At 37.5% G+C, this 26,954-nt stretch overlaps 1 long non-coding RNA gene across 1 annotated transcript in view; it reads right to left on the minus strand.

Moving 5' to 3' along the window:
- Positions 1 to 26,954, minus strand: part of LOC137769604 (uncharacterized) — a 337,859-nt gene that overhangs the window by 19,499 nt on the left and 291,406 nt on the right. Inside the window, exons 4-5 of the long non-coding RNA XR_011075013.1 lie at positions 26,720 to 26,805; positions 26,220 to 26,284 (exon numbers count right to left, since the gene is read on the minus strand). This is a non-coding gene — a long non-coding RNA (uncharacterized lncRNA). The remainder of the gene's footprint in view (positions 1 to 26,219; positions 26,285 to 26,719; positions 26,806 to 26,954) is intronic.

The raw sequence follows: 26,954 nt of genomic DNA on the forward strand, positions 1-26,954 counted from the left end.
CAAAAATGCCTCAAAGTACGATAAAGGTTTCTTTTGCTTTATGTCCCTATTTATCTGTACATGGTAGCCAAATCCCCTAAATGGATTATCTGTGTGGAATGAGTTAAATCCTGCAGTGTTCCTATTTGCCTTGACTCTGATTCTCTTGATAATTTCTCAGATTCATACCAATTAAGAATCAAACATGTGAACGCAAGGATAATGCAACACAGTTCTGTTGCACTGATGAATTACATTGATTTCAAATGTCACCAAAGGGGCCAAAAACAAGACAGTATGTGACAACATTCAGATTAATCCAATAGGGTCGATGAACCTGCCCCTGGGACCAGGTGACATATTCAGGACTTGTCTGTGCTGAAACCAGGTGTCCTGCCTCATTTCTGTTACAGAAAAGCCAAGACGAAGAGCTTGGCATTGTGTTCTGCTGGAGCCTACGTACCTCAGCACGGTGGCCACAAACCCGTACAGCAATTTCAAATAGTGGCAAATCAGCAGATCTCAGAACGGGGCTTAGGACCAAGTCATCAGCACCAGCTGATTCAACAGATTCACATCTGAACTCAAACTGATGGAAAAATCCGATTTAACCCCTTGTGAAGGAGCTTCTAAGATTTCATAACAGCACCTTCTTCTAAAAGCTAGAGGAAAAAAAAGTGCCTGGACAAAGCTTTTGAAGCAAGCAGTGAACGTCAATATTGCCAACAGTCAAACCCCGGCAACTTGAACTTAGCAAAAAACTTTGTTGAGAAAGTGAGCATTGCTGAAAAGGGGTTTTGGCTGCTGTACAAATTTCCTTTTTCTTTTTGCACTTGATACACTGAAAATAGACATAGAAAACCCTTGGTTGGACCAAATAAACCCTGTATATATCAGATTATTAGTCTCCTGTGTGCCTTCCGGGTGCATTTTTGAGGGTAGCATCCGTCTTAAGGCATTTGAAAATTAGGACTTTCTCATGAATGTGGTAAAAATGGAATTTATAACAAGGTCACTAATGGAATGTATTTGCATGATTCATTTATCCTTTTATAGGATAGGCATGGCCAGACACAGGGTGTTATCTAGAGCGTTTCTAAAATTACTTCTCTGGGGCTTTTGTCCAGCTTTAAGGAACTTCAAAGAAAAAGTAAGTAAAACATATTTCTTCTGGGTGACTTTAAACACAGGTAAATGATTTTTAAATGAAGAAAGATAATCTCTTGGGGATTGTGTTTATGAATCTTCACTTTAACAAGTATTTCAGATGGCAGTAACAGAAAAATTAGGGAAAAAAAACAAATTTATATGAAGACTTTAAACTTATAAATCTCCAGAAAGATGTTCTATGTATTAGGAAAACATAAGGAACTGTTCCTTTAAATAGTCTATGTTTGAATGGTAACTATAACTGGAAAATAAAACAAACTAAAACCTTGTTTCAATTTTAAGAAGCAATTTGAGCTGGCAATGCCTTCTTCCTTATAATGAAGTCAGTTTCCACCCCTCACCCCTTGCAGTTAGTGAGTTTCAAGGAAAGCCTTGAGCCAATATATAAAACTTCGACAGGCTACTTAAACATTTTATAATCTCTTAAAGAATTTATAACTCTAAATTTATAATGAACAAAAGATAGCCTGTTGGTGCTTTAACTCTCTAGGTGTAAGACCATTCTCCCTCTGCATTTTAATGTTTTATTTGCAGCTGGACAGTCAGTCATCACCAACACTGACCCTACCTATCATCATTCACATGGAGAAAATGAGTTCATGGCACAAATTATAGGAGAGCTCAGGCAAACTGCTGATTTTCTTTATCAAATTCAGGATCATATTTTATTTCCTTCTTAGTATGAAAGTTTGGTTGCTTTCTCGTGATACGAAGCTTGAGAGAGGAGGTCACAAAAAAATAAAAAAGAAATGAAGGTGACGGTCAAGCTCAAGTTCAACTATACTTCAAAATGAGTTGGGCGTGTGCCTCAGGCTCTCGGGCATCTGATAAACCCGGAATAAGGAACATCGGTCCTCCCAGTTCCTCGGTGCTACTGGGAGCAAGTCTCAGTAGGGAACAACCTTGACAGATGAAAGTCACAGGGAGGGAAGGGGCTGCAGTTAGCCTCACCTCCACAGCCTACCAGGACATCATCAGAGCCCTGGGGCATATGTCTTCAAAAATAACTGAAAATAGGATAAGGGCAGATAGAGCTACAAAATGGAGATGGCAGATGGTAGGGGTCTTTTTTTTGGGGGGGGGGGGGTCGGTGCTTTCTAGACCCAAAGTCGACCTTCAAATATTCATGATGTCAACTTTGCCATGTGTACTTCTGGGACCCAAGATGTGTGGTACCTACTTTTACCCACGACAAAGAATTTTGGTGCCGTTGGCCCTGGGAAGAGAGTTTAAACACTGTTTGCTATTCGGTCTTTGCCTAAAACTTGGTTGAAACATTTGATGTCTGAAGGCATTGGTTGAAAGGATAGTTAAATATCCATTTCTCCAGCTTCACCTCTGTTTCAAGTTATATCATAAGAGAGCAATGTTCCTGGATTACCTTAGCTTCTTGCAGAAACGTCTTCTAAAGGTTGAGATTTAATGTGATGCCCTTGGCTATTGTAGAGGTGAAATTAAAACCTCGGGTATTTAACTGCCTACTCATTGTCCCTTTTGAAAGAATCCCCAGGATGAATTCCTCCTAGGCTTCAGTCAGGAATTATTTTTCTTCACATAGATTTTAATACTATTTTTATGGGGCAGAGAGAAATTAAATAAACTAATCTGCTTCTCTTTCGAAACTGGCTTCCAAATTCACTGTGCAGCCACTGTAACAAAGCCATTTTAAATTCCTGTTATAAGGGACTAGCTCTCTCTCCTTCTCCCTTTCCAGGGTTACTCGTACCTGAGATCTATAGATTATCTGTCTCAAGGTTACCTAGAAGGCCTTGGAAAAACACAGATCCCTGAACCACACCCCAGAGATTCTGATATAGTAGTTCTCAAAAGGGAAATAGTAATGTGCATTTTATTCAAACAGGCCTCATGCCTTAAGATGTAATGCCATTCTCCCTTTGCATCTTGATGTTTCATAAAAACTCCGGTTATTATGTACTCCTGAGTTTGAACCATTTCTAAGTGGTTCTGATTGGTCTTTTAGTGATATTAGGGGATTCAGTTCTTTATTTTTTCCTAATCAAACAATGTGACTGATTTGAAATATTCATGCACACATATAGAGTCTTTTTTGTGTGTGTGTGCAAACAGGTAAGATGATGAGGTAACAGATGACCAGGGGGAAGGAATAAACACACAAAAAGAACTGCTGTGGAAATGTGTAAAACTCGCACAAAAATGTGTTGCTTATCAGTAAATCCAAATTAAGAAAAATACATACACAGAAAACCAAGGAATTCTGCAAAGAAATCTAGCATGTCTTTTGCAGAAAGGGATAAGACTTCAGACCTCTAGTTTTCAGGTACTGAAGGCCAGGATCTCTAATTATTTTAGTTTTTTTTTTTTTCTTTAAAACTTTTTCATGCAAATGGTTTTGTTTGGGTTGTAAACTAATTGCAGGGGTTTGATTACCAGATACTTTCTAGTTTGCCTCTGCAAATGGTTTTTACAAACATGAAAACCAGGGTATAGCTGATTTAGTGAACCCCACTGGTAAAAACCTGAGATATCTATACGACAGCGTATTTTTTTCTAGCACAATTAATGATTCTGCCCAGTTTGAACACAATCTAAACATATAGAAAGTTAGTATATAATTCACTTGGCCAAACAAATCTTTAAAATTTGTTAACTTTTAAACAAATTTTCAAAATCAACCAAGGGATTGTGTTAAAGAAATGAAGGATTCTTTATAGCATTGTCAAAAGTATAAAATAGGTACTATAGACTAAATTTATTTTTTAAAATATGCAAATGCAATCTGATATATTCTTTATCAAACTAACCTTTCTTTTTTGTAGACTTCACATACCAAAATATCTCACATGTCCGTAGAGAATTACATAAAAACAAACAGCCCTAACTTGTGGTCACAACTTGCCAATTGAGTTTGAAAATGCATACAAAATAAAAAGGTGGCAGTTAATTGGTTTTTAAATCTCTATTTAGGCTTTTGAAAAATATGGTAGATGAGCACAAATATTCAACCTCCTTTGATGATAACTTACAGAAATAACCAAAATGGTAAAAACATACTATAATTATAATTTTTAAAACTCCAGTGGCACTGAAAACTAGGGAAGGTGCCACCTATAGGCCACAGAATTCAAGAAATTTCTGCTTTATATAGTGTAAGTGGAACCAGGTGGAATGAAGATATTTAGAAGCAACTCAAAACTCACTTTCCTACGAAAGCAGTATAGCCTCACAAGCAAACAGCAGGCAGATCAGGAGAAGCCCAATTAATTTTCCTATTTTTAAGAGGCAAAGGTCAGGGAGCCCTTAGAGAAGGAAGAATTCCTGTCACTGCTGTAAATCAGCATCAGCTGAGTGAGGAAATGCCCAGGCAAGCCCAGCTATGCCTCAAGGAAAGCCAGCTCCTTGCTGGTTTGTCAATGGATTTTACTGTTGGATGAAGCCACTTCCTAAAACAGAAAGAGCTAAAACTTATAATCAGAGAATATTTAGAAAATAACAACAATGAAAAATGTTCCACATAAAAATGTTGAGAGGCAGCCAAACTTTCTCTCAGAAAAGAAATACTAACACACACTATTTTCATGGTTAAACAGGGAGGAATAAAAATAAATTAACTAAATATCCAACTCAATAAATTAGGACTGGAACAAGAAAATAAACCCAGGATATGTAGGAGAAATAAATAGCAGCTAATATTTGAGTTTATTCTTCTAGTTTTTGTATATAGGATTTTACTTAATCTTCCCTACCACCCAAGAAAATAGATACTAATAACATTATGTTAAAGATGAGGAAACTGAGATGCTCAGAGCCGAATTTTAAAAATGCAGAAGTGGAATAATCAATAAATAAAAATACTTAGTTATTAGTAAAAATAAACACAGAAATAGAAATTATAGATACCTATTATTAGAAATACAAAAGATGATACAATTACAGATATAAAGCTATTCATAAAATTTTAAAGATGTGGTACACATGTACAATAGAATACTACTCAGCCATAAAAAAAGAATGAAATAATGCCATTTGCAGCAACATGGATGGATGTAGAGATTATCATACTAAGTGACATAAGTCAGAAAGAGAAAGACAAATACATATGATATCACTTATATGTGGAATCTAAAATATGACACAAATGAACTTATCTACAAAACAGAAACAGACTCACAGACATAGAGAACAGACTTGTTGTTGCCAAGGGGGAGAGGGGTCGGGGAGGGATGGATTGGGAGTTTGGGATTAGCAGATGCAAACTCTTATGTATAGAATGGATAAGTAACAAGGTCCTACTGTAGAGCACAGAGAACTATATTCAATATCCTGTGATAAACCATAATGAAAAAGAATATGACAAACTATGCATATATATATATGTATAACTGAATCACTTTGCTGTACAGCAGAAATTAACACAACATTGTAAATCAACTATACTTCAATAAAATAAAGTTTTAAAAGATATCTATAAATTTTAAGAGGATATTATGTTTAGAGGGCATAGTCAAGATGGTGGTGTGGGAAGACACTGAGTTAGCGTCTCCCCACAACGAGGGCGCCTGCAGCCCACTGGTGGGGGACCCTGATGCCCAAGGAGATGGGAGGACCCCCAAGTGAACTGGTAGGATGTGGGGAGATAGAGGGGAGAGGTGAAGTGGAGGCCAGACAGGATTGGTTCCCTTGAGGCCAGGGAGATCAGGAGAGGTAGATGGAAGGGGCCCTCTGGGAGTAGTGGGAGAGGAGTGGAGGGCGTTTACCCCACCCACTTGGCCCTGGGATCCTGCTGAGCTTCCAGGCCAGTCGCCTGCCTTCAAGGCTCCACCCTCCCCCCCCCAGCCACATTGGCCCTAGGGGCAGAGAAAGGAGGTCGAGGGGAGTTCAGGATAGGCAGGCAGGAGGGGTCCTATGGGAGGAGTGGAAGAGGAGGAGAGGGTGATTGCTCCACCCACTCGAGTCCTCAATACATAAGGCAAATGCTAACAACCATGAAAGGAGAAATCGACAGTAACACAATAACAGTAAGAGACTTTAACATGCCACTTACAACAATGGACAGATCATCTGAACAGAAAATAAATACGGAAACACAAGCTTTAAATGACCCAATAGACCAGATAGATTTAATTGATATTTATAGGACTTTCCACCCAAAAGTGGCAGAATACACTTTCTTCTCAAGTGCACATGGAACATTCTCCTGGATAGATCACATCTTGGGTGACAAATCAAGCCTTGGAAAATTTAAGAAAATTGTAATCGTATCAAGCATCTTTTCTGACCACAACAATATGAGATTGGAAATCAATTACAGGAAAAAAACACAAATACATGGAGGCTAAACAGTGCACTACTAAATGACCAAGAGATCACTGAAGAAATCAAAGAAGAAATAAAAAAATACATAGAAACAAATGACAACAAAAACATGATGACCCAAAACCTATGGAATGCAGCAAAAGCAGTTCTAAGAGGGAAGTTTATAACAATTCAATCTCACCTCAAGAAACAAGAAAAATTTCAAATAAACAATCTAATCCTACATTTAAAACAACTAGAGAAGGAAGATCAAAGAAAACCCAAAGTCAGTAGAAGGAAAGAAATCATAAAAATCACAGCAGAAATAAATGAAATAGAAATGAAGAAAACAATAGCAAAGATCAATAAAACGAAAAACTGGTTCTTTGAGAAGATGAACATTGATAAACCCTTACCCAGACTCATCAAGAAAAAAAAGGAGAGTACGCAAATCAATAAAACAAAATGAAATGAAATGAAATTAGAAATCAGAAATGAAAATTAGAAATGAAATTAAAATTAGAAATGAAATGAAATTAGAAATGAAAAAGGAGAAATCACAACTGAAACCACAGAAATATAAAGGATTATAAGAGACCTCTACAAACAACTATATGCCAATAAAATGGACAGCTATACAAACAACTATATGCCAATAAAATGGACAGCCACAAAGAAATGGACAAATTCTTGGAAAGGTACAATTTTCCGAGACTGAACCAGGAAGAATCAGAAAATATAAACAAACCTATCACAAGCAATGAAATTGAAAGCGTAATTAAGAATCTTCCCCTGAGAAAACCATAATTCAAGAGTCATGTACCAAAATGTTCATTGCAGCTCTATTTACAATAGCCAGGACATGGAAGCAACCTAAGTGTCCATCATCGGATGAATGGATAAAGAAGATGTGGCACATATATACAATGGAATATTACTCAGCCATAAAAAGAAATGAAATGGAGGTATCTGTAGTGAGGTGGATGGAGTTAGAGTCTGTCATACAGAGTGAAGTAAGTCAGAAAGAGAAAAACAAATACAGTATGCTAACACATATATATGGAATCTAAGGAAAAAAAAAAAAAAAGTCATGAAGAACCTAGTGGCAAGACGGGAATAAAGACACAGACCTACTAGAGAATGGACTTGAGGATATGGGGAGGGGGAGGGGGAGGGTAAGATGTGACAGGGTGAGAGAGTGGCATGGACATATATACACTACCAAATGTAAAATAGATAGCTAGTGGGAAGCAGCCGCATAGCACAGGGAGATCAGCTCGGTGCTTTGTGACCACCTAGAGGGGTGAGATAGGGAGGGTGGGAGGGAGGGAGACGCAAGAGGGAAGAGATATGGGAACATATGTATATGTATAACTGATTCATTTTGTTATAAAGCAGAAACTAACACACCCTTGTAAAGCAATTATACTCCAATAAAGATGTTAAAAAAAAAAAAAAAAAAGAATCTTCCAACAAACAAAAGTCAAGGACCAGATGGCTTCACAGGCGAATTCTATCAAACATTTACAGAAGAGCTAACGGCGATCCTTCTCAATCTCTTCCAAAAAATTGCAGAGGGAGAAACACTCCCAAATTAATTCTATGAAGCCACCATCACCCTGATACCAAAACCAGGAAAAGATATCACAAAAAAAGAAAATTATAGACCAATGTCACTGATGAATATAGATGCAAAAATCCTGAACAAAATACTAGCAAACAGAATCCAACAACACATTAAAAGGATCATACACCATGATCAAGTGGGATTTATCCCAGGAATGCAAGGATTCTTCAGTATACGCAAATCAATCAATGTGATACACCATATTAACAAATTAAGGAATAAAAACCATATGATCACCTCAACAGATGCAGAAAAAGCTTTTGACAAAATTCAACACCCATTTATGATAAAAACTCTCTAGAAAATGGGCATAGAGGGAACCTACCTCAACATAATAAAGGCCATATATGACAAACTCACAGCAAGCACCATACTCAATGGTGAAAAACTGAAAGCATTTCCACTAAGATCAGGAACAAGACAAGGACGTCCAATCTTGCCACTATTATTCAACATAGTTTTGGAAGTCCCAGCCACAGCAATCAGAGAAGAAAAAGAAATAAATGGAATACAAATTAGAAAAGAAGAAGTAAAACTGTCACTGTTTGCAGATGACATGATACTATACATAGAGAATCCTAAAGATGCCACCAGAAAACTACTAGAGCTAATAAGTGAATTTGGTAATGTTTCAGGATACAAAATTAATGCACAGAAATCTCTGGCATTCCTATACACCAACAACAAAAAATCAGACAGAGAAATTAAGGAAACAATCCCATTTACCATCTCAACAAAAAGAATAAAATACCTAGGAATAAACCTGCCTAAGGAGGCTAAAGATGTGTACTCAGAAAACTATAAAACACTGATGAAAGAAATCAAAGATGATACCAACAGATGGAGAAATATACCATGTTCTTGGATTAGAAGAATCAATATTGTGAAAATTACTGTACTATCCAAAGCAATCTACAGATTCAATGAAATCCCTATCAAACTACCAATGGCATTCTTCACAGAATTAGAACAAAAAATTTTACAGTTTGTTTGGAAACACAAAAGACCCCGAATAGCCAAAGCAATGTTGAGAAAGAAGAACAGAGCTGGAGGAATCAGCCTCCCCGGCTTCAAATTAGACCACAAAGCTACAGTAATCATGACAGTATGGTACTGGCACAAAAACAGAAATATAGATCAATGGTACAAGATAGAATGCCCAGAGATAAACCCACACACATATGGGCACCTAATTTATGACAAGGGAGTCAAGAACATACAATGGAGAAAGAACAGCCTCTTCAATAAGTGGTGCTGGGAAAACTGGACAGCTACATGTAAAAGAATGAAATTAGAACACTCCCTAACACCATACACAAAAATAAACTTCAAATGGATTAAAGACCTACATGTAAGACCAGACACTATAAAACTCTTAGAAGAAAACATAGGAAAAACACTCTTTGACATAAACCACAGCAAAATCTTTTTTGACCCACCTCCTAGAGGAACAGAAATAAAAACAAAAATAAACAAATGGGACTTAATTAAACTTAAATTCTTTTGCACAACAAAGGAAACCATAAACAAGACAAAAAGACAACCCTCAGAATGGGAGAAAATATTTGCAAATGAAACAACAGACAAAGGATTAATCTCCAAAATATACAAACGGCTCATGGAGCTCAATATCAAAAAAACAAACAATCCAATTAAAAAATGGGCAGAAGACCTAAATAGACATTTCACCAAGGAAGACATACAGATGGCCAAGAGGCACATGAAAAGATGCTCAACATCACTAATTTTTAGAGAAATGCAAATCAAAACTACAATGAGGTATCACCTTACACCTGTCAGAATGGCTATTATCAAAAAATCTAGAAACAATAAATGCTGGAGAGGGTGTGGTGAAATGGAACACTCCTGCACTGTTGGTGGGAATGTCAATTGATACAGCCACTCTGGAGAACAGTATGGAGGTTCCTTAAAAGCCTAAAAATAGAACTACCATATGACCCAGCAATCCCACTACTGGGCATATACCCTGAGAAAACCATAATTCAAAAAGAGACATGTACCACAATGTTCATTGCAGCTCTATTTACAATAGCCAGGACATGGAAGCAACCTAACTGTCCATCGACAGATGAATGGATAAAGAAGATGTGGCACATATATACAATGGAATATTACTCAGCCATAAAAAGAAATGAAATTGAGTTATTTGTAGTGAGGTGGATGGACCTAGAGTCTGTCATACAGAGTGAAGCAAGTCAGAAAGAGAAAAACAAATACCATATTCTAACACATATATATGGAATCTAAAAAAAAAAAAAAAAATGGTACTGATGAACCTAGTTGCAGGGCAGGAATAAACAGATAGACATAGAGAATGGACTTGAGGACACAGGGTGGAAGGGGGAAGCTGGGGCAAAGTGAGAATAGCATCGACACATATACACTACTGCTACCTAGGACAGGGAGATCAGCTCGGTGCTTTAAGATGACCTAGAGGGGTGGGATAGGGAGGGTGGAAGAGCGGCTCAAGAGGGAGGGGATATGGGGACATATGTATGCATATGGCTGATTCACTTTGGTGTACCACAGAAACCAACACAGTTTTGTGAAGCAATTATACTCTAATAAAGATGTATTAAAAATGAATAAATAAATAAACAAACAAACAAATAAATAAACAAATAAATAAATAAATAAAATGTTTGAGATCAGCAATATTCAGAGGAAGCATATTACAGTTGACCAAGCAGAAAGGACTTTGGAAATCTCTTTGCTCTGCTCTGTGATCCCACTGTCCAATTCTTCTCTCATGAAGAAAGAATTTAACCTTCAGGAAGGATGGTCCGGCAATTTTCTCTGCATCGTATCAGGGATTTCAGCAGATGCAGTCTTGCCTCTCTTTCTTGCTAAACGGCAGGATATACAGTTTTTAAGTGTATCTGAAGGCTCCAAGGAGGGTCCTGAATACTCTCAATGTAAATAAAGAGTAGACAGGGATGGCCCCCTCATTCTGGGTGGGGAGAGCTGCCCCAAGATGCTCTCATCACTGATCTCATTTGCATGGCTGCCTCCTGCCCTGTTAGGAGAAGTACCTGAAGGCCTCCTGGGCTGTCAGGGAGGGAATTTGATCACAAACTCTCTGGTGACTTGAGAGATTGAACTGTTTGTATACTTATTGGCTAATGGCACATTATCTTCTACGTAGTGCCTGTTCAGATCTTGACTATTTTTTGTCTGGTTTGTGTTTTTCAGAGAGTGTCTCTTGAACAAGGGTCAGAAAACTACAGCCTGCTGACTGGCTGCCTGTTTTGGTAAATAATGTTGAATCAAAAGATGCCTGTTAAGAACTTTCCTACACTGTTGGTGGGAATGAAAATTGGTGCAGCCACTATGGAAAACAGTATGGAGGTTCCTTAAAAACCTAAAAATAGAGTTGCCATATGATCCAGCAATCCCCTTCCCGGGCATATATGTGGACAAAACTATAATTCAAAAAGATACATGCACCCCAATGTTCACAGCAGCACTATTCACAATAGCTAAGACATAGGAACAACCTAAATGTCCATTGACGGATGAATGGATAAAGAAGATGTGGTATATATATATACAATGGAATATTACTCAGCCATAAAAAGAATGAAATAATGCCATTTGCAGCAACATAGGTGGGTCTCAAGACTTTCATACTAAGTGAAGTAAGCCAGACAGAGAAAGACAAATACCATACGATATCATTTATCTGTGGAATCTAAAATATGACACAAATGAACTTATCTATGAAACAGAAACAGACTTACAGCATAGAGAACAGACTTGTGGTTGCCAAGGGGTAGGGGACATGGGGGAGAGATGGATTGGGAGTTTGGGATTAGCAGATGCAAACTGTTATATATAGAATAGATAAACAACAAGGTCCTACTGTATAGCATAGGGAACTATATTCAGTATCCTGTGATAAATCATGGTGAAAAAGAATATGAAAAAAGAATGTGTATATATATATATATGTATGTATGTATATGTATAACTGAATCACATTGCTGTACAGTAGAAATTAACACAACACTGTAAATCAGCAATACTTCAATAAAATAAATTTTAAAAAGAGGCTATTATGCTTAACTCTTAATCTTGAAAATAGTAAAGAAATTGATGAACTTTCTAGTAAAATGTAAATCACCAACTTTGGCTCAAGAAAACGTAAATAAAAGCAACTATACTCCAATAAAAGATCTGAAGATCAAAGAATTGAAAATATTGTGAATAAATGCTTCAAAATAATGGTACAGTCCTGGATGGGTTTTAAGGATGGATGGGTGAAGAATCAATTCTTATAGGCTTACTTCTCACTGCTACACTCTCTTACCCCTTCCAAATTTCTTTCAAATTTGAGAGAACAAATAATTTCCAGGCTAAAATGGTTCCATTTCTAAGCCAAGTCATGGGACTGAATATATACATATATATATTATATACATATATTTCCTTATAAGCTTACTCCTTATCCAGGTACTACATTAAATGGTAATAAAGGAATGCAGAAGGTATATACCTAAAACTACACACTAAATAGTAGGAAAGCTAAAAGCAGATGAGGGTTTTCAACACACTTCTAGAAGAATTAAAGTGAATTATGTGTTTACCAGCGGGGCAAAGCTGAATTAAACTGGCCTGAGGCAGTTAGTGCAAGGAAAGAGGCCAACCTGCCTGGGAGAACAGAGAGGGTACAAGCTCATGGTTGGCAGGGGCAACAGAGAGTAGCAGGCACACGTGGGGTAGTTATAGCCAGACTGATTGAAATTCAGAATATGAACAAATGGATTCCTCTACTCAGTTATCCTTCCTCCATCCCCATCACCTGTACACACAGAAGAGTTGGGAGTCAGGTATCACTATGAGTAAAGCTTCTGAAAAAGGAATGAGAAGAGAGAAAGGGAAAAACAAAGAGGAGAAGAAAGGAGAGAGAAGGGGAGATAGAGAAAAAGGAAAAATGATAGCACAGTTCTCTGGGGAAAAATAGGGCAGGTTTAGGGTAGATATTCTTGCCCTCAAGCCCTCTTTTTTTGGCCCTTGGGGATCACCCCGTTTCGCTGAGGGAGCCCTGCCCACCTTTTCTGAGGCAGTTGCTGTCAGTTGAGAAACTATCCAGATCCACGAGCCCTCATTCAGCTCTCAGTTGCTTTATTCCTAAAGTATGAATGGATAATCCACAATCATCAGAATCTGAAAAAAGAGATGCTTCAACAACATGAAAGAGAAAGACCGAGAGACACAAACTGAAAAATTATATCAGAGGAAAGAGCAGTAGTTTGGAGAACGGGAGAGAAAAAAACTTCTCAGAATCAAGTTCTTCTATACATTCCCTATAGAAGGTCATGTAAGTGCAAAGTCCTCAACAGTCAATAGATAATGTCTACGTGAATGAATGAAGGAATATTATTCAGCAATATGGAGGAAACTTTGAGAAACCGAAACAGAAATGGATAAAAGAGGTTGCCTCTGGGAAAGAAGACTCAGGAAGAGGAGGAATGAAAAAGGAAATGGGCCAATTTTATTAAAAGCCCTAAATTTGTGTCTGTGCACTTGTGTTAGTTGGATAAAAATGCAATTTTTGAAAACCTATTTAAGAAACATTAAACAAGGTAGGAAGTTTTGCAATACCTTTTTGAAGCTAGAATGACCCTGACATTGATAAAGATGAAGTAATATTTAAATTGCCAACCAGTACACTTATGGATATAGATGAGGAAATCCTAAATAAAATATAGTATTGCTAAATTGGGGCTCAAAATAGTATTTTAAAAATTAATACAGTGTGACCAAACATGGTTTCTTCTTGAAATGCATGGTTGATTTAATATTTGAGAATATATTAACACAGTGTATCATATAAAGAGGGCGAAACAGAAAAAAGAGCAGGTCATCATGCAAGATTACAAAATGGTATTAGATAATATTAAATAACCTTTTTGATAAACAAAAAGAACTCTTAGGATAATAGAGCAACTATAATATCGCCTAGCTCAGGTTAATCATGTGCCCTTTCATTTCCTTATTTAAAAAATACAATTTTGTGTTCCCACCCGATTGGACCTCCCTCCCATCCCCCTCCCCCCCAATCCCTCAATCCCACCCATCTAGATCACAGAGCCCCGAGCTGAGCCCCTGTGCTATACAGCAGGTCCCCACTAGCTATCTATATACACATGGTAGTGTATATGTGTCAATCTTAACCTCCCAATTCTTCCCACCCTCCCCTTTCCCCCCACCCCGTGTCCACATGTCTGTTCTCTACATCTGCGTCTCTATTCCTGCCCTGCAAATAGGTTCACAACATTGTAAAGTAAGTATACTCCAATAATAATAATAAAAAAAAAATCCAATGTCTAATTGTTTAAAAATAAATAAATAAATAAAATGTCACATTATGAAAAAAAAAATACAATTGAGTATAGTACCATCCTGTGGTGGTGATTTAAAAGTGAAGGAAACAGACTAAATCCTTGAATTGGGGACTCTACCTTCTAGTGAGTAAGGTGACAAACCATTAAGTAACATAATTGCTGGTTGCGCTAAATTTAAAATAAAATACCTAAAACAGAGTGAGAGAGAGGCACGGAGGTTTCTATTTTAGATGAATTGATGAGGGTCTGATTTGCTGAAGCAGTGACACTTGAGGAGCGGGTGGGCCATGTGATTACCTGGGGGACAAACTGGCAACTGCACAGCACAGGCTCTTTTGGGATGAATGAGGGGAAGAGTGGCAGTGAAGAGATTTGAGAGAGATCCCGGTGCCAGATCACGTACAGTCCTAATACCACACTGAGGAGAACTCCCTGGTGGTCCAGTGGTTAGGACTCGGCGCTCTCACTGCCAGGGCCCGGGTTCAATCCCTGGGTCAGGGAATTAAGATCCCGCTAGCCACGCACTGCACCAAAAACCAAAACCAAAACCAAAACAAAACACCACACTGAGGACTTGCTGGATGAATTACTCCACATTCCAAATGGCAGCACAGCAGCCCTGCCCCTCTTACGAGAGGTCTCTTGATCTCCAAAGAGTTTCTCTTTTAAAAAAAAAAAAATTAACTAATGCTTTTGCCCATATTTCTGCCTTCTTTCTGTTCCAGATGTCTCTCTCACTTGTTTCTCCCAAACTATGCCTAATGTCACCTGTCTACTGCTTTAAAGTCACCTGTGCTGTCCCCCCAACTCCCCATTGCCAGGCTGCCCAATGCGCACATAGCTACACTGACCCACACATCACCTCCAGTCCCGTCACCGTCACCCTCTCCTCTGCATGGGCATCGCTTTGCTGTTGTCTGCAGTGGTCCTGCTTCCCAGGGGCTACATAAACCCTGGTGTCTTAACTGATGATATGTGTAGGTTAAGACTTTTGCTACATGGAAAACCTACGAAAATCAAGCAAAAACTGTGAGGATTCTTTGGGAAGCTCTGCAATGTGGATGATTTAAAAACTCAACATTCGTAATCAGTAGGTTTTCTAATGCTGGTAACAAACCATAAAAAAAGAAAAATTCCATAGCCATAAACAACTACAAAAGACTTAGGTATCAATTCAATGATAACTATGCAGGGTATATGTATTTACTGTCTGCAACATTTTACTGAGGTGAAATAGAAGGTAGGTGTGAGTAAAGGAAACACATGTTTTCCTCGATAGAGAAAGCAAAAGCTCAAAAGTCTTTCTGAATTTGATTGAGTGAGTCTAAATGTTATTTGGAGGGAAAATAGGCAACGTAGGGAAATATTCATAAAGAACTTGCTTCAGACTGAGTTTCTCTTTCTCTTTCTTTCTCTCTGAATATATACACATACATATTCATACATAGATGGTATATATATATTCTTATATGTATGCTAACTTCCTAATTAATTAATTAGTAATTTAAACTGTAAAACCAGCAAAAGAGTGCATTAATAGATCAGTGCCATTGAATAAAAACCAAGGAGGAGACATGTCTCCTGACTTGTTAGGAGTTATTTCTAACTAAGGATGTGGAAATAGTTAACTGGTAAACCAGAGTATTGGTTGGACTCTCTGGGAAGCAGACACTGAGATGGATTTTTAGAATCACAAAAGTTTCTTGGGGACTAACACTTGAGAAGGTAAAAGGGAGGAAGCAGGTTGGGCTGGGTGAGCTGTCAGAGCTTGAAGCAGACCTGACCTGATGACAGTCCAAAGGGGAGGGATGGAGCTCGACAGCACTGAGGGAGTCCCTCATTGACTGGAAAAAACCAGGCCTTCTACAGCTGCCTGGCCTGGTCACTGGACAGGGGCCAGCCCAAGAAAACTATGACCTTGGCTTGAAAGCAGAGGTGGACTCTGGAGGGCCTAACAGCTGGAGGCCGGCAGCTAACCACAGCCCTCACAGCAGAGCAGCAAATTTCCTTTTCAAGGTAGATGCTCATGCTGTGTCTCTGTGTCTGTCACAACCAGTGAAAAGAAAAGGTTACATTTCTACCTCACTCTCCAGGCTGAAATCAGTTCCAAAGGATTCAAGTATTAAGTGTGAAATACAAAACAAGAAAAGAAACAATTTTTTTCTAGAGTTGTATAATCTTCAGCTGGGAAAAGGTATAACATAAAAGACAGAAGAAAAAAGGGAAAAATAATAAATTAATTACATAAAACCCACAACCCCATATATCTTAAAACAACATAAAAACTTAAAGGCAAATGATAAGTTTGACCAAGATGATTGAAACAAAGTTTAAAGATAATGGTCATTTATTTTGCACAAGGAGTTGTTACAACTCAGTGCAAAAAAAAGATAAACCCTTCAATAAAAATGGCTAAGAAGATGAATATGCTGTGAAAGTAGAAAGCCAAAGGTGATCAACATGGAAATATGATAAACATTATCATAATAAGAGAATGCAAATTAGACTAAGAAGGCACCTTTCTCCTACCAGACTGGCATCATAACACCCAGAGCTGGCAAACATGGCAAAATGAAAACTTGTATATATCATTTAAAAATTGTTTTGGGTGATCATGTGCCCAAACTAAAACTCCACTCTTTGTTCATAACAAAATGTGTTTATGGAGAGTCACGCTAATAGCCTGAGTGAGAGCTAATGACCTCTCCTTGACTAAAACATTTTTTAAAATAATAAATAATTATAAAAAGCTAACATAATAATAAATAGGAGACTTCCCTGGCGGTCCAGTGGTTAAGACTCTGCGCTTCCACTGCAGGGGGTGAGGGTTCGATCCCTGGTCCCTAAGATCCCACGTGCCGCGTGGTGCAGCCGAAAAAAAAAAAAAAAGAAACCATAATAATAAATAATACTCATTTGAAAAATAAATAAACTTGAAGTTTAGAGTATGTTTTTGGACAATGAAGGAGATCCTAGTGACCTAAAAAGAAAAAAAGATCAACTGATCCTAAGAGGCTTTATATAAGTGATAGACAGAAAATAGTCGTTCTCATTGCAAACTCGAAGGACCAAAAAGAATCTGTGGAAATCAGTTGAGGAAAAAAAAAAAAAAAAAGAAAAACTACATATATAGAGAGAGAACATATATATATACATATATATGTATATATAATACTTCATTAGGAAGAACTGGGGCTGACATAAAGGGAAAAGCAATGGAAGAGGCAGTGTGGTGAATTGGAAAGAACACTGGGGTGGGCGTCTGGCCCCCATTCTAGGACTAGGAAATTTCCTGGGAAAATCTCTGGAGCTCAGTTACTTCCCTCAGCTGTCGCTGCCTAATGTCCCCTTGGTCGGTCTTCCCTGCTTTTGTTCTTGTCTTCCCACCACTCACCCTTCATTCTGCTGTTAAAAGGATTTCTCTGACTTCACCAAAGAAGAAACTTCCTTGGAATCTGGCTTCTTTGTAGCTACATCCTCTTGCCACCGAGAACTACTTCAAGTATCTATTATACTTATCTTTCAAAGTGCAGGTCAAGCATCCCCTCTAATTAAGAAGCTTCCTAGATTATCCACTCTGAGTTTTCACTGGACAGTGCCTCATCCATGTATTTAATTCACCCACATTCTGTTACATGCATTCAATCAAATGAGAAAGTTGAGATAATGCAAGTAAGTGAAGCACCAGCCATTCTGTCTACAGGTATAATCCCCACAGCGACAGTGGCAGAGAAGACTTGAATCTGCTCTCCTTTGCTGGTCTGCTCCTATGTGTCTGTCACAGGAAGGGCAACCTGCATTGCTTATGCAACTTTTAAAACAGGCTTATTTCATAAAACCTAGTGGCTGATGCAAGCCAACTGCTTCATCTGATACCCAACTGATAAAAGACAACAATCTTTTCTAAATGCTTGAAGAAAAGCAGGCTGGTTTAGAGCCATTGAGAAATAGTATGTAAGCCTCCAAGCTGATAGCTTCTTTTGGGATTTTCAAGGATAATTCTGACTACATTAAATGTTTTGCCTTAAATGTTTACTTTATATTCTAACCCCATATAAAATGTGACTTCTCTTTACCCATCTTGTAATTTTGTTTTCTCATACTGCAAGATTTTATTTATATGGTTATAAGCTCATTGAGGAATATGTCCAGAATATACCAAGTGTTCAATAAATGTTTGTAAAATGAACAAACTGTGTGGCTCATGAGCTCAAGGATCGGCCCTCTGCTTGAAAACAGCTACCAAATCTGACAAGTGACTACGTCAAGATGTGAAGTGATGCCGCCAAGCAAGGTTCTTTAGAAAGCTCAGAGATAACAGAAGCTTTCAAAAGACATGACCCCATAATTGACATGATGTCAAATGTTTAGGCCCCGGTGAAAATATTTAGAGTATACATACAAAGGCATGTGTTTTTTTATGCTAGAAAAAGAAAATGATCAAGAAATTAGGTTATAAAAAACAATCTAATTCACAAAGAAATGTTAGATGAACCTTGTTTCTGGAAAAGTAACAGTTACCTCTTACGGTTATTGTAAGAGACTAGTTAACCAATATTTGTGTATATTATTACTTCTTAATAATTACTTAGAGCATTGAGTAGCATAAGTGATCAAATATTGAATATTTTATTAACATTATTAGCATTTTACAATAAAAACAATTCTCTGCTCGTCACATATGGAGAGGACTCAAAGTTTGAGCCTTTTTTTTTTGGCTCATGTCAATAAAAGTTATTTGCTTTTTGTCTGACAAGATTTAGAGGTGTCCACACGACATTTGAGACTTTAAATGCCAAATTACATATTAGCCTTTATGATGTTTCTCTTAATGTAGAAGAGAGACACGTCTTCCAAAAGTCCTGTTTATTTGTTCCATTTAAACTTCATTAAAACACTCATGCCTCATTATATCACCATTTATTCAAAATTGTGGCAGGTAATGTCACGAACACCAGGTTGAAGTAAAGCTAGCGACCATGTACCTTTTCTAGGATGTCAAATGTGTATTGTAAGCAGCCAGCAGAAAAGTCAGATGCAAAAGAGGATGTTGAACTGTGGGAGAGGCACATTTCACAATGGACAAAATGGAACTGAAAGTAAGGTCGAGGGTCGTTCTTGTCGAGGGACACTAGTCCAGAGTGAGGGGTTCACTTTCTTAGTCCCAAAGGAGTGACTCCTGTACCCAGAATGTAAATGCTGGCGTTCCTCATGTGCCACCCTGGCCTGCTCTGCCCCGTGACATGCTCTCCCAGGTCATTAAGGCCCTGAGTGATTTTGGTTGTTCAAAGAATTACTTGTAAAGTTAGAAATAGCTTTAAAGCTATTCCTTATTCTTGGAACAGTTGCAATGGCGTCTGTTGCCCCTGTTCTTCTATAATTAAGGAACACCACTTCTGTGAACCTTCCCAGCACTAGACAAACATGTTTTTTCTGTCCCCAAGGCATCTGCTAAATCTCTTACTGAAGAAAAGAAAATCACTCATTGAATTTCTTAAGGCCACCCCTATACTACTACATTTGTATGGTGCAAGGTCTACTCATAGCTTATCTAAAGATCCTTGAATCTTGTGGCTGTGAGAACCAGAAGGATATTGTAACAAAAATGGGGGTGGGAGTGGAAGATGGTCATTTAAAGTAGATGGGAGCGGGGGGCTGGTGTCCACAGCTAGGACATGGCATTCACAGTTCTTTCTATTTTTTAAAATTTTCTCCCTTAAGGAGAAAAATACCATTTTTACTCAATCACCAAACAAACTAAGCCAAAAAATTATTCTAGTTATACAGATATTTTAATGTACTATCATTTTTCTTGAGTTGTGTGAATTATTCAATACCTCCTAAAACATCATGATGTGCTATTACAACAAGACCAGGACAGAGTGTGGGGTGTGTGTGTGTGTGTGTGTGTGTGTGTGTGTGCACGCACGTATTTGTGTAGGGGTAGCATTCTGATAAAGGGGGAAGGCAGAAAACATACTTCCCAGAACACCTAAAACTATTAATTTAATGACAACTCTATTTCTCTCCCTCCTTTGGATACTGGCCCAATGAGCAAGATATTAATTGAAGGAAGAAAACGTCCAGTTTTTTTTCTCTAAAGCATCTGGTCCTAACTGCTACTCACAACAAAGAATAATTCCTGTTTCTTCTCTTGCTCATGCACTAATAAAAAATAATTCTCCGATGACTAGCTTATTTATCTTTATACCAATCCAATCATAGTAGCACATTGTTTATGTTTATAAAAGCTGGACAAAATTAAAAACAGCTATTTAAAGGCAGTGAAAAGCATCCCAAAGCAGACAGAACCAGGGGATGAGTTCACTCTTAAGAAACTGCTATTGTGACAGGTAAGAATTGTGTGTGGCCTTTTTTCTCAAAGGTGCTCCTCATGGAAAACTGCAACCTTACTAGCTCAACGTGGCAGGAGGCAAAGTTCAAAGACTTCACAGATAGAACAAAGAAAGCATGAACTAAAAAAGAAATATTTGATAACTGGAGTCATTAGCACATGAAAAGATGCACATTATTATTCATCAGGAAAATAAAAGTTAAAACACAAGGCAATGAAAGACTTGCAATGCCAAATGTGACCAAGGATTTGGACCCACTGGAACAAAGTGGGTCACTGGAAGCACAGAGCTCAGGGGTGGGATGGAGGGACATTGATGACCAAGGCTCACATGAGAGTTTTGGGGGTGAGACATCTGTATCTTGACTGTGATGGTGGTTACTTGGTTACCTTTGTCAAGGCTCATTGGACCACACACCTAAAATGGGTGCAGGTTATTGTACATAAGTTGTACCTCAATGGAGTTTCTTTTTAAAACATTGAGGAGGTGGGAAACATAAAACTCAGATCGATTTTGAATACATATAAAAATGGACCAACAGAGCCTCCTAAACCTCCCAATGAATATTTTATACAATCCCTCGAGCTGGGATTTAGAGCCCAGGGGATAACCTGCAGAGCTACATCCATAAACGCAGCTCTGCCTGGCACCCTGCTTGGGTCTTGTTTGGCAAAATTCAGGTGACAATTCTGTCTTCTGCTGGCCAGGTGAGTGTGCTCTTTAGTCTGTCCCCTCATGCGTGGAAGATTTAGACTTAGGGTTGAGTATAAGAATCCTGATTTTGGCCTCAGACCTAAGCGAATTTCCCCAGCCCAGCTTTACCAGTTTAAAAGATAAATGTATAATGCTGGTGCCTAAGTGAAGCCTAAGTCCATTTAAACTGTTTAAGAGTCCTGAGTGTGATGGTTAATTCTGTGTATTAACTTGACCGGACCATGATATTTGGTTAAACGCTATTCAGGGTGTGTCCATGAGTGTGTTTCTGGATGAGATTAGCATTTGAATCCACAGACAGAGAATAAACCAGATTGACCTCCCCAACGTGGGTGGGCATCACCAATCTATTAACATCCTGACTAGAACAGAAGGCTGAGTAAGAAGAATTCTCTCTCTCTCTCTCTCTCTGCCTGACTGTCTTTGAGCAGCAACACTGGTCTTCTCCTGCCTTTGGATTTGGACTTGAACTGGAACTAAACCATTGGCTGTCCTGGCTCTTGAGTTTGCCTGCTTATCTGGGAGGATCTTCTCAGTCTCCATAACTGCATGAGTTAATTCCTTATGGTACATTTCCGTAAGTACATATATATGTATACAATAGGCCTATGTGTTATCTCTATATCTTTATACAAATGTACATCTTCTAGATATTCATATATATGTATATATAAAATTGTTTCTGTTTCTTTGGAGAATGCTAATATGTGGACCAGGCCCTCTGGAGAGGTCTGGGGAGCCTATTATTAGCATATGACACATTACACCAATTGAAAATCAGTGGCTAGAATGTTCTGAGGCATCCATCCACAAGAATTTTTCATATTCTGCATTTGATATTCTTTGGTACAAACACTGAGAAAATAGAACCTTGAATAATATGAACAGAAAGCTCTAAAACCAAAAGAAAGAGCAACCTTCATTCATCTGCATGTTAGACCTGGTCTATTCCTTGGAAATAAGCCATAAATTTAGGATAATTTAAATTCAGAAATGTAAGTATTTTGGACAGAACAGATTTGCCTTTAGCAGAGTCAGTAAAAAGAATTTCAGGGTCACAATTTTAGGCTCTACAATACGCTGATAAACTGGCTGATGTTTTCTGTTTCCTGTAACCCCATCTCTATCCACCTACTTCACACACATTCTGTGAGGGAAAATTCCCAATCTCAAATAAGTTTGTATATTGTTCCCTTTCTCCCTTTATGAGTGGCTTTATCCTGAAATAGGCTCTAGAAAAGAAGTAAGAGTCATAACAAAATACATCATAAAATAGTCCACACAAAAGAATCAGCATTAGTTGTGAGGCATATGTATATTTAGCTCAAAATGTGTAAAATAAACAAGGAAGCCTTTGTATTCGTCTAATCTGTTCTAAAAATGCCTTACCATACATAAAAAGTTACATAACTCTAAATTAGACATATATTTCAAATTTTCCAAGAACCTTGGGTAATACATTCTTTTATAATACTTAAATCATGTACAAACTTCATTAAGAATTGTAAGCAATTTCTCTATTATTCAATATGCCCTTTCTACAGGGCAATAGGAACAATAGCCTTTCTGATGGCTGACAGTCAACTGTAAGGGACCATGTGTGTTAAGATGCGGGGCCTCTGAAGGACCCTCTCAGGCATTAAGTCTCATCTGTTAACATTCATGGAACTGCATAATAGCTCCTTCTAAAGTCCCGTCTTGGTGGCCAAGGTCACTGTTTTTATTGGTAAATTCAGAAATAGTAATAAAATAGAAGATTTGAAAATCCTCAAAGAGAACTAGAGTGAACAGTCTGCCCAATTCAACCACTGTTTGCAAATATTTATTTTTTCATCTCTAAACCTCCGAGTGTGTTTGATTTGAAGCACTAAAACAGCAATCGCTCTGACCCACAGAAAATTTTTATGCTGAATAAACCACCTCATAAGCCAAAGCTTAAACATTGAGTATGGATGTCTTCACACAGCAGTCCCCTTGTGAAGCATCTGGAATTTTGGTTTTCAATTGACTTAACAGTCATGTCACTTCAGAAAAATTCCTAGGACCTTGAGAAATGCAGGCCTTATGTTTTAAGGGGTGGGTCCTCATGAAACAAAGAGTATGAATTGTGTTTCCCTAGGATGAAATATGAAGTGTTTGCTCTTTCCTGATCTAATTTTAAAAGGGGATATAGATACGGCTGGGTATGCCTTGTCACTTCAGATGCAAAAGCCAAGGTAAACAGTTGGACTGTTCTCTCTACTTCAACTTATTTCCCACAATTATAGTTTCCGTTTTCTGAGAAAGCCTATTTTACTCTGGTCATCATATCCTCCTCAATGAATTAAAGAATAAGAGTACATTTCCACTGATGCATTAGAACCAACTGAATCTACACACTAGCTTTAATTGATTTTAAAAATACAGCTTTTATATCATCAGCATTTGTAGTACCTAGCTGAACTAAAGAGCTGGGGTGACTTCAGAACATTTCTTCTCTCAACTTCGAAATTTATGACTTGATTTTCTACCACCTCTGCAACATTTTCTGAATTTTGTTGGTGTTCACATTTGTGATGACAGGTATATTTCACAGGAGGAGACTGAAACTGGATCAGGTGACCAAGTGATTAAAACATCATCAACTCTGTCAGCCGTGTACCAGACAGCTAGCAAGTTAGCAGGGACACATTTGGAAGATCAGGTCTAAGGACTCAAATAGCTATTATGAGGCATAACAGAATTAACAGCATCAAAGGAAGATATTCAACTATCTTTATAGAACCAGGTTGTGGGTTGGAATGCTGTTCTTCCTGTAAGTCTTATGGTTGTCATCTGTCATCCTTTTGCCTTCATCCGAACTGTTACCTGCCCTGTAACACCTCCCTTAACCACCCCAGCTAAGTATGTCTTGCCCTAACTCTGTTATTCTCAATCATGGAACTTTTTTTTGTTTATTTGTTTGTTTCATATCAGTATTACAATTAGTAATACTAAATGCATCTTGGTTTACATTTTGATCATCTGTGTTGCCAACTACATTGCAAACTCTGTTAGGAGAGAAACACTTTCATTCAGTAGAGTAGATATTCTGATGGTAGTACCTGGCTCATACAGGCATACAGTGAACATTTGATAAATGATTTAAAAAAATTATGAATGTTTACATCTTCTTCAAAAAAACTGAAAGGATATACAACAATCTCTACTTTTTGTGGAATTTTAATTGATTTTCATTTTTATCTTTATCCATGTCTGTATTTTTTTCAGATTTTCTATACGAAGATATATCTATCATAGTAACATTTTCAAAGACTGTAGAAAGTAATAGAAAAAAGCAAATATAAATACTTCCCTAAAATACAATTTACCTCTCCAAAAGAAGAGCAGAATTTAAATAAATTATGGTATTTTGAAAGCATTTTTTTATATTCAGTGAGCATAAAGTATATATTTGCTGACTAGATGAATAACTCTATTATTTTCCTTGAACAAATGTCATTCTGCACACTTTATTGCCCTTTCTGACTCCTAGAAACAAGAGAATTATTCCCCAATGTTCCATACTTATAGAAAAGGACAACTGTCTTAAGATAAAATGACAGCTATTTTAGCAGGGACAAAGATGAACCTGGCTTCACGTTTTCAGCTTCCTATTCTTGGAATGAGGACAGTTTGGGGACGCATTGAAATGACGTGATTAAAAGTAAGACTCTCATTACATTAACATTTTATACTTAGGAAAAATTACAGGTGACTAAGTTGCATCACAAGCAGTAAAAACCAACTGACACTAAAAACTGGATGGAAATGGGTTCAATTTTCAACATTTAAGAATACAGATAGTGATTAGGAAGCGTTCATAAAGATGAATAAATAACGCTTATTAAAGGAATAAAAATAGGTACATGGACTAAAAAACAAAAACAAAAATTCTGATTCTTTGAGGAACAGAAATCTATACGTTTTTATTGATAGTTTCATGACGATTTCTTGGAAGAGGAAGGATTATTTTGAAGAAAACATTAATCCATTGATCGCTTACTTTATCAAAACTTAGATAAGAAGGAGTGACTACTAGTTGCAGAGAATTCAGTCAGATCTAAGGAAGACATCTTTTTCCTTATATTTACCATTCTTAACAGTTATTTTTCAAGGTTTTTTCAGGAAGAATTTCCTGATGTAGGATGAGTCAACACTGAAAGGAGATGCATGCAAAGTCATGGTGCTGTAGGCCTTGGAATTCATTGACAATTTGAAAGTTGATTACTAAAGCACAGAAGCTAATACTCTGCTGACCTTGTGGCCAAGAAAATCGACACGGTGGATACTTCCAGCTATAATATTCTATTATATCCTGCCAACATGGGCTAAGGCTAAGAACTTAGAAGAATCGAGGACAAATTGCAACTAAATTCCCACCCAACCACTTTCTTGCACCCATATACCCTGCCCAGGACCATGTGTCATTTTCCTTCAAATCATTTGTCTGACTCTCAAATAATCAGTGAAGTTCTGATTATTTGAATGCTAATATCCATGAAAGATCAAGTAAATGTGGTTTTAATATGGATTTGGCAAACCGTGTACCAAGAAAAGTAGATAGGGTTCTCCCAAAAATTAATCACGGATTATTGGGTGACAAAGAATACAGTGCCACACTTGCTTTAGTTGAGTCAGACAAAGCACAGATGTTTGACGTTTTAAATCTACAGTGATACAGAGCCCAGAGATATATGCAAGAAATCTTACCCAGTTGGTGGTCCTTGTTTTACTTATTACTGTTGTCAGGGCAAACACTGATGATTTCACGCACTCTGCAAAAGGCCATAAATTTAATGTTAAGAAAATATACACTGAACAGAGAAAATTATTTCAAGTCAATGAGACCAATGAGCATGTTGTCATACTAATATGTTTGAATCATCAATATTGCTGTTCAGATCTATTTCAGTTATGGATTGGTTTCATACCGCATATCCTATTTCAAACCAAATGACATCTTAAGTCAAGCTAGAAATGTTTAAACATTTTAGGACAGGTGTTTTCCCACAAGACTTGCATCAAGAAATTATAGGTCCTAAAAAACCAAAGAAACAAAATCCATTTGTGAAGTGTCTATGTAGTTGATATACTTTATGGCAGAGAGTGAGTGTTTTCTCATTAGGTCATTATGGTTTTGATTGTCAAGTTTCTTTACATTCTAAGCCAGCTCTTACAAGATACTGCATATTTCCAAAGTAGGTATATACCTGCTACTTCATGGAGGTCTTGCTTTCCTATAAAATGAGCCAATGGTAATTCTTCAGTCTTTCATGATGAAAACAGTGCTGAGAACCTTTATTTACAAGAGAGGAAAGAAAAGATAAGACATAGAAAGCCATCAAAGTTCTGTAAACCAACTATTCTTATATGATGAGTTCTACTCAGCATCCGTTGAGAGAAACTCATACTAAAGACTATTATCAACAAAACAGAACAAAACAA

This window comes from Eschrichtius robustus, chromosome 9 (genome assembly GCF_028021215.1).
Source record: "Eschrichtius robustus isolate mEscRob2 chromosome 9, mEscRob2.pri, whole genome shotgun sequence".
Taxonomy (NCBI): Eukaryota; Metazoa; Chordata; class Mammalia; order Artiodactyla; family Eschrichtiidae; genus Eschrichtius; species Eschrichtius robustus.